The following is a 7,500-nucleotide window of genomic DNA, read 5'->3' on the forward strand; positions in this document are numbered from 1 at the left end:
CTAAGGCTGTGATTGTATAGTGGTTAGTACTTCACGTTGTGGCCGTGACAACCCCTGGTCACAGCAATATGTTTTCATTTTGCTTTAACCAGTCATGTGTTTTTATGTTATTTTTCAAACAAATGTTCGATTCATCTTGAAATGCCTAATGGTAATTATTGAAAGAAGATATTCAGTTAGTAACCACGCGGTTCCATGGTGTAATGGTTAGCACTTTGGACTTTGAATCCAGCGATCCGAGTTCAAATCTCGGTGGAACCTGAAAATATTTTATTTCAATAAGCGTTGTATGACAGATTGATACTTGGAAATTAATCTTTTAAAAAAATCATGTTTGCAATCTAAAAATAGATGATGTGCTGAAAGAAGTTGTTCGATTTTAGATAACGTCTTGGCAGGAGGTTCCATGGTGTAACGGTTAACACTTTGGACTCTGATTCCAGCGATCCGAGTTCAAATCTCGGTGGAACCTTAAATCCTTTGCTTTTAAAACATTTCTGTTGTGAACAAGAAATTAACTTCAGAAATTTAATTAGTGAGAATGCACAATTGATAAGCAATCTCAAAATTTTTAGTTTGAAATCCCATTGGTTGGTCTTTGGTTAATTTGCGTTAAATATCTATTAAAATTCTTTCGATATTTTACAATGGTAAACGGTAATGCCAAAACTCTGAACAAAATTGTAAGAATAAAATGTTTTAATCGCAGCAGAATGGCGCAGCGGAAGCGTGCTGGGCCCATAACCCACAGGTCGATGGATCGAAATCATCTTCTGCTACTTAGGCTGTGATCGTATAGTGGTTAGTACTTCACGTTGTGGCCGTGACAACCCAGGTTCGAATCCTGGTCACAGCAATATGTTTTAATTTGGCTTTAACCAGTTATGTGTTTTTATGTTATTTGGCAAACAAATGTTCTTCGATTCACCTTCCAATACCTAATGGTAATTATTGAAAGAAGATATTCAGTTAGTAACCACGCGGTTCCATGGTGTAATGGTTAGCACTTTTGACTTTGAATCCAGCGATCCGAGTTCAAATCTCGGTGGAACTTTAAATCCTTTACTTTTAAAACATTTCTGTTGTGAACAAGAAATTAACTTCAGAAATTTATTTACTGAAAATTTACACATGATAAGCAATCTCAAAATTGTTAGTTTGAAATCCCATTGGTTAGTCTTTGGTTAATTTAGGTTAAATATCTATTAAAATTATTTCGATATTTTACAATGGTAAACGGTAATGCCAAAACTCTGAACAAAATTGTAAGAATAGAATGTTTTAATCGCAGCAGAGTGGCGCAACGGAAGCGTGCTGGGCCCATAACCCAGAGGTCGATGGATCGAAACCATCCTCTGCTACTTAGGCTGTGATCGTATAGTGGTTAGTACTTCACGTTGTGGCCGTGACAACCCAGGTTCGAATCCTGGTCACAGCAATATGTTTTAATTTGGCTTTAACCAGTCATGTGTTTTTATGTTATTTGTCAAACAAATGTTCTTCGATTCACCTTCCAATACCTAATGGTAATTATTGAAAGAAGATATTCAGTTAGTAACCACGCGGTTCCATGGTGTAATGGTTAGCACTTTGGACTTTGAATCCAGCGATCCGAGTTCAAATCTCGATGGTACCTGAAAATGTTTTATTTCAATAAGCGTTGTATGACAGATTGATACTTGGAAAATAATCTTTTGAAAAAAATCATGTTTGCAATCTAAAAATAGATAGTGTGCTGAAAGAAGTTGTTAGATTTGGGATAACGTGTTGGCAGGAGGTTCCATGGTGTAACGGTTAGCACTTTGGACTCTGAATCCGGCGATCCGAGTTCAAATCTCGGTGGAACTTTAAATCCTTTACTTTTAAAACCTTTCTGTTGTGAACAAGAAATTAAATTCAGAAATTTATTTAGTGAAAATTTACACATGATTAGCAATCTCAAAATTTTTAGTTTGAAATCCCATTGGTTGGTCTTTGGTTAATTTACGTTAAATATCGATTAAAATTCTTTCGATATTTTACAATGGTAAACGGTAATGCCAAAACTCTGAACAAAATTGTAAGAATAGAATGTTTTAATCGCAGCAGAGTGGCGCAACGGAAGCGTGCTGGGCCCATAACCCAGAGGTCGATGGATCGAAACCATCCTCTGCTACTTAGGCTGTGATCGTATAGTGGTTAGTACTTCACGTTGTGGCCGTGACAACCCAGGTTCGAATCCTGGTCACAGCAATATGTTTTAATTTGGCTTTAACCAGTCATGTGTTTTTATGTTATTTGTCAAACAAATGTTCTTCGATTCACCTTCCAATACCTAATGGTAATTATTGAAAGAAGATATTCAGTTAGTAACCACGCGGTTCCATGGTGTAATGGTTAGCACTTTGGACTTTGAATCCAGCGATCCGAGTTCAAATATCGATGGTACCTGAAAATGTTTTATTTCAATAAGCGTTGTATGACAGATTGATACTTGGAAAATAATCTTTTGAAAAAAATCATGTTTGCAATCTAAAAATAGATGGTGTGCTGAAAGAAGTTGTTAGATTTGGGATAACGTGTTGGCAGGAGGTTCCATGGTGTAACGGTTAGCACTTTGGACTCTGAATCCAGCGATCCGAGTTCCAATCTCGGTGGAACTTTAAATCCTTTACTTTTAAAACCTTTCTGTTGTGAACAAGAAATTAAATTCAGAAATTTATTTAGTGAAAATTTACACATGATTAGCAATCTCTAAATTGTTAGTTTGAAATCCCATTGGTTGGTCTTTGGTTAATTTACGTTAAATATCTATTAAAATTCTTTCGATATTTTACAATGGTAAACGGTAATGCCAAAACTCTGAACAAAATTGTAAGAATAAAATGTTTTAATCGCAGCAGAATGGCGCAGCGGAAGCGTGCTGGGCCCATAACCCAGAGGTCGATGGATCGAAACCATCCTCTGCTACTAACGCTGTGATCGTATAGTGGTTAGTACTTCACGTTGTGGCCGTGACAACCCAGGTTCGAATCCTGGTCACAGCAATATGTTTTCATTTTGCTTTAACCAGTCATGTGTTTTTATTTTATTTGTCAAACAAATGTTCGATTCATCTTGAAATGCCTAATGGTAATTATTGAAAGATATTATTCAGCGAGTAACCACGCTGTTCCATGGTGTAATGGTTAGCACTTTGGACTTTGAATCCAGCGATCCGAGTTCAAATCTCGGTGGAACCTGAAAATATTTTATTTCAACAAGCGTTGTATGACAGATTGATACTTGGAAATCAATCTTTTAAAAAAATCATGTTTGCAATCTAAAAATAGATGATGTGCTGAAAGAAGTTGTTCGATTTTAGATAACGTCTTGGCAGAAGGTTCCATGGTGTAACGGTTAGCACTTTGGACTCTGAATCCAGCGATCCGACTTCAAATCTCGGTGGAACATTAAATCCTTTACTTTTAAAACATTTCTGTTGTGAACAAGAAATTAACTTCAGAAATTTAATTAGTGAGAATGCACAATTGATAAGCAATCTCAAAATTTTTAGTTTGAAATCCCGTTGGTTGGTCTTTGGTTAATTTACGTTAAATATCTATTAAAATTCTTTCGATATTTTACAATGGTAAACGGTAATGCCAAAACTCTGAACAAAATTGTAAGAATAAAATGTTTTAATCGCAGCAGAATGGCGCAGCGGAAGCGTGCTGGGCCCATAACCCAGAGGTCGATGGATCGAAACCATCCTCTGCTACTTAGGCTTTGGTCGTATAGTGGTTAGTACTTCACGTTGTGGCCGTGACAACCCAGGTTCGAATCCTGGTCTCATCAATATATTTTAATTTGGCTTTAACCAGTCATGTGTTTTTATGTTATTTGTCAAACAAATGTTCTTCGATTCACCTTCCAATACCTAATGGTAATTATTGAAAGAAGATATTCAGTTAGTAAACACCCGGTTCCATGGTGTAATGGTTAGAACTTTGGATTCTGAATCCAGCGATCCGAGTTCAAATCTCTGTGGAACTTTAAATCCTTTACTTTTAAAACATTTCTGTTGTGAACAAGAAATTAAATTCAGAAATTTATTTAGTGAAAATTTACATATGATTAGCAATCTCAAAATTGTTAGTTTGAAATCCCATTGGTTGGTCTTTGGTTAATTTACGTTAAATATCTATTAAAATTCTTTCGATATTTTACAATGGTAAACGGTAATGCCAAAACTCTGAACAAAATTGTAAGAATAAAATGTTTTAATCGCAGCAGAGTGGCGCAGCGGAAGCGTGCTTGGCCCATAACCCAGAGGTCGATGGATCGAAACCATCCTCTGCTACTTAGGCTGTGATCGTATAGTGGTTAGTACTTCACGTTGTGGCCGTGACAACCCAGGTTCGAATCCTGGTGACAGCAATGATTTATCATTTTGCTTTAACCAGTCACGTGTTTTTATGTTATTTGTCAAACAAATGTTCGATTCAAATTTAAATACCTAATGGTAATTATTGAAAAAAGATATTATTCAGCGAGTAACCACGCGGTTCCATGTTGTAATGGTTAGCACTTTGGACTTTGAATCCAGCGATCCAAGTTCAAATCTCGGTGGAACCTGAAAATATTTTATTTCAACAAGCATTGTATGACAGATTGATACTGGGAAATCAATCTTTTAAAAAAATCATGTTTGCAATCTAAAAATAGATGATGTGCTGAAAGAAGTTGTTCGATTTTAGATAACGTCTTGGCAGAAGGTTCCATGGTGTAACGGTTAGCACTTTGGACTCTGAATCCAGCGATCCGAGTTCAAATATCGGTGGAACCTTAAATCCTTTAGTTTTAAAACATTTCTGTTGTGAACAAGAAATTAACTTCAGAAATTTAATTAGTGAGAATGCACAATTGATAAGCAATCTCAAAATTTTTAGTTTGAAATCCCATTGGTTGGTCTTTGGTTAATTTACGTTAAATATCTATTAAAATTCTTTCGATAATTGGCTATGGAAAACGGTAATGCCAAAACTCTGAACAAAATTGTAAGAATAAAATGTTTTTATCACAGCAGAGTGGCGCAGCGGAAGCGTGCTGGGCCCATAACCCAGAGGTCGATGGATCGAAAACATCCTCTGCTACTAAGGCTGTGATTGTATAGTGGTTAGTACTTCACGTTGTGGCCGTGACAACCCCTGGTCACAGCAATATGTTTTCATTTTGCTTTAACCAGTCATGTGTTTTTATGTTATTTTTCAAACAAATGTTCGATTCATCTTGAAATGCCTAATGGTAATTATTGAAAGAAGATATTCAGTTAGTAACCACGCGGTTCCATGGTGTAATGGTTAGCACTTTGGACTTTGAATCCAGCGATCCAAGTTCAAATCTCGGTGGAACCTGAAAATATTTTATTTCAACAAGCGTTGTATGACAGATTGATACTTGGAAATCAATCTTTTAAAAAAATCATGTTTGCAATCTAAAAATAGATGATGTGCTGAAAGAAGTTGTTCGATTTTAGATAACGTCTTGGCAGAAGGTTCCATGGTGTAACGGTTAGCACTTTGGACTCTGAATCCAGCGATCCGAGTTCAAATCTCGGTGGAACCTTAAATCCTTTACTTTTAAAACATTTCTGTTGTGAACAAGAAATTAACTTCAGAAATTTCTTTAGTGAGAATGTACAAATGATAAGCAATCTCAAAATTTTTAGTTTGAAATCCCATTGGTTGGTCTTTGGTTAATTTGCGTTAAATATCTATTAAAATTCTTTCGATATTTTACAATGGTAAACGGTAATGCCAAAACTCTGAACAAAATTGTAAGAATAAAATGTTTTAATCGCAGCAGAGTGGCGCAGCGGAAGCGTGCTGGGCCCATAACCCAGAGGTCGATGGATCGAAACCATCCTCTGCTACTTAGGCTGTGATCGTATAGTGGTTAGTACTTCACGTTGTGGCCGTTACAACCCAGGTTCGAATCCTGGTCACAGCAATATGTTTTAATTTGGCTTTAACCAGTCATGTGTTTTTATGTTATTTGTCAAACAAATGTTCTTCGATTCACCTTCCAATACCTAATGGTAATTATTGAAAGAAGATATTCAGTTAGTAACCACGCGGTTCCATGGTGTAATGGTTAGCACTTTGGACTTTGAATCCAGCGATCCGAGTTCAAATCTCGGTGGAACCTGAAAGTATTTTATTTCAATAAGCGTTGTATGACAGATTGATACTTGGAAATTAATGTTTTAAAAAAATCATGTTTGCAATCTAAAAATAGATGATGTGATGTGCTGAAAGAAGTTGTTCGATTTTAGATAAGGTCTTGATAGGAGGTTCCATGGTGTAACGGTTAGCACTTTGGACTCTGAATCCAGCGATCCGAGTTCAAATCTCGGTGGAGCCTTAAATCCTTTACTTTTAAAACATTTCTGTTGTGAAAAAGAAATTAACTTCAGAAATTTAATTAGTGAGAATGCACAATTGATAAGCAATGTCAAAATTTTTAGTTTGAAATCCCATTGGTTGGTCTTTGGTTAATTTACGTTAAATATCTATTAAAATTATTTCGATATTTTACAATGGTAAACGGTAATGCCAAAACTCTGAACAAAATTGTAAGAATAAAATGTTTTAATCGCAGCAGAGTGGCGCAGCGGAAGCGTGCTGGGCCCATAACCCAGAGGTCGATGGATCGAAACCATCCTCTCCTACTTAGGCTGTGATCGTATAGTGGTTAGTACTTCACGTTGTGGCCGTGACAACCCAGGTTCGAATCCTGGTCACAGCAATATGTTTTAATTTGGCTTTAACCAGTCATGTGTTTTTATGTTATTTGTCAAACAAATGTTCTTCGATTCACCTTCCAATACCTAATGGTAATTATTGAAAGAAAATATTCAGTTAGTAACCACGCGGTTCCATGGTGTAATGGTTAGCACTTTGGACTTTTAATCCAGCGATCCGAGTTCAAATCTCGGTGGAACCTTAAATCCATTACTTTTAAAACATTTCTGTTGTGAACAAGAAATTAACTTCAGAAATTTATTTAGTGAGAATGTACAAATGATAAGCAATCTCAAAATTTTTAGTTTGAAATCCCATTGGTTGGTCTTTGGTTAATTTACGTTAAATATCTATTAAAATTCTTTCGATAATTGGCTATGGTAAACGGTAATGCCAAAACTCTGAACAAAATTGTAAGAATAAAATGTTTTAATCACAGCAGAGTGGCGCAGCGGAAGCGTGCTGGGCCCATAACCCAAAGGTCGATGGATCGAAACCATCCTCTGCTACTAAGGCTGTGATCGTATAGTGGTTAGTACTTCACGTTGTGGCCGTGACAACCCCTGGTCACAGCAATATGTTTTCATTTTGCTTTAACCAGTCATGTGTTTTTATGTTATTTGTCAAACAAATGTTCGATTCATCTTGAAATGCCTAATGGTAATTATTGAAAGAAGATATTCAGTTAGTAACCACGCGGTTCCATGTTGTAATGGTTAGCACTTTGGACTTTGAA

At 36.2% G+C, this 7,500-nt stretch overlaps 17 non-coding genes across 17 annotated transcripts in view; all 17 read left to right on the forward strand.

Annotated features, from left to right (window-relative positions):
- Positions 1–189: 189 nt before the first annotated feature.
- Positions 190–261, forward strand: Trnaq-uug (transfer RNA glutamine (anticodon UUG)). The gene has a single exon. It is a non-coding gene; the product is annotated as a tRNA-Gln (tRNA).
- A 139-nt stretch (positions 262–400) lies between these two features.
- Trnaq-cug (transfer RNA glutamine (anticodon CUG)) lies at positions 401–472 on the forward strand. Its single transcript has one exon. It is a non-coding gene; the product is annotated as a tRNA-Gln (tRNA).
- Positions 473–784: 312 nt separating this feature from the next.
- Trnah-gug (transfer RNA histidin (anticodon GUG)) lies at positions 785–856 on the forward strand. The gene has a single exon. It is a non-coding gene; the product is annotated as a tRNA-His (tRNA).
- Positions 857–1,366: 510 nt separating this feature from the next.
- Trnah-gug (transfer RNA histidin (anticodon GUG)) lies at positions 1,367–1,438 on the forward strand. The gene has a single exon. It is a non-coding gene; the product is annotated as a tRNA-His (tRNA).
- Positions 1,439–1,776: 338 nt separating this feature from the next.
- On the forward strand, positions 1,777–1,848 carry Trnaq-cug (transfer RNA glutamine (anticodon CUG)). The gene has a single exon. It is a non-coding gene; the product is annotated as a tRNA-Gln (tRNA).
- A 312-nt stretch (positions 1,849–2,160) lies between these two features.
- On the forward strand, positions 2,161–2,232 carry Trnah-gug (transfer RNA histidin (anticodon GUG)). The gene has a single exon. It is a non-coding gene; the product is annotated as a tRNA-His (tRNA).
- A 338-nt stretch (positions 2,233–2,570) lies between these two features.
- Positions 2,571–2,642, forward strand: Trnaq-cug (transfer RNA glutamine (anticodon CUG)). The gene has a single exon. It is a non-coding gene; the product is annotated as a tRNA-Gln (tRNA).
- Positions 2,643–2,954: 312 nt separating this feature from the next.
- On the forward strand, positions 2,955–3,026 carry Trnah-gug (transfer RNA histidin (anticodon GUG)). Its single transcript has one exon. It is a non-coding gene; the product is annotated as a tRNA-His (tRNA).
- Positions 3,027–3,149: 123 nt separating this feature from the next.
- Positions 3,150–3,221, forward strand: Trnaq-uug (transfer RNA glutamine (anticodon UUG)). The gene has a single exon. It is a non-coding gene; the product is annotated as a tRNA-Gln (tRNA).
- A 1,514-nt stretch (positions 3,222–4,735) lies between these two features.
- On the forward strand, positions 4,736–4,807 carry Trnaq-cug (transfer RNA glutamine (anticodon CUG)). The gene has a single exon. It is a non-coding gene; the product is annotated as a tRNA-Gln (tRNA).
- A 496-nt stretch (positions 4,808–5,303) lies between these two features.
- Trnaq-uug (transfer RNA glutamine (anticodon UUG)) lies at positions 5,304–5,375 on the forward strand. The gene has a single exon. It is a non-coding gene; the product is annotated as a tRNA-Gln (tRNA).
- A 139-nt stretch (positions 5,376–5,514) lies between these two features.
- Trnaq-cug (transfer RNA glutamine (anticodon CUG)) lies at positions 5,515–5,586 on the forward strand. The gene has a single exon. It is a non-coding gene; the product is annotated as a tRNA-Gln (tRNA).
- A 312-nt stretch (positions 5,587–5,898) lies between these two features.
- Positions 5,899–5,970, forward strand: Trnah-gug (transfer RNA histidin (anticodon GUG)). Its single transcript has one exon. It is a non-coding gene; the product is annotated as a tRNA-His (tRNA).
- A 126-nt stretch (positions 5,971–6,096) lies between these two features.
- Positions 6,097–6,168, forward strand: Trnaq-uug (transfer RNA glutamine (anticodon UUG)). The gene has a single exon. It is a non-coding gene; the product is annotated as a tRNA-Gln (tRNA).
- Positions 6,169–6,312: 144 nt separating this feature from the next.
- Positions 6,313–6,384, forward strand: Trnaq-cug (transfer RNA glutamine (anticodon CUG)). The gene has a single exon. It is a non-coding gene; the product is annotated as a tRNA-Gln (tRNA).
- Positions 6,385–6,696: 312 nt separating this feature from the next.
- On the forward strand, positions 6,697–6,768 carry Trnah-gug (transfer RNA histidin (anticodon GUG)). Its single transcript has one exon. It is a non-coding gene; the product is annotated as a tRNA-His (tRNA).
- A 694-nt stretch (positions 6,769–7,462) lies between these two features.
- Trnaq-uug (transfer RNA glutamine (anticodon UUG)) overlaps positions 7,463–7,500 on the forward strand; it is a 72-nt gene continuing 34 nt past the window's right edge. The window contains exon 1 of the tRNA in view: positions 7,463–7,500. This exon is cut by the window's right edge and continues 34 nt beyond it. This is a non-coding gene — a tRNA (tRNA-Gln).

The sequence above is a fragment of the Ascidiella aspersa genome, chromosome 3 (genome assembly GCF_963924565.1).
Source record: "Ascidiella aspersa chromosome 3, kaAscAspe10.2, whole genome shotgun sequence".
Lineage (NCBI taxonomy): Eukaryota > Metazoa > Chordata > Ascidiacea > Phlebobranchia > Ascidiidae > Ascidiella > Ascidiella aspersa.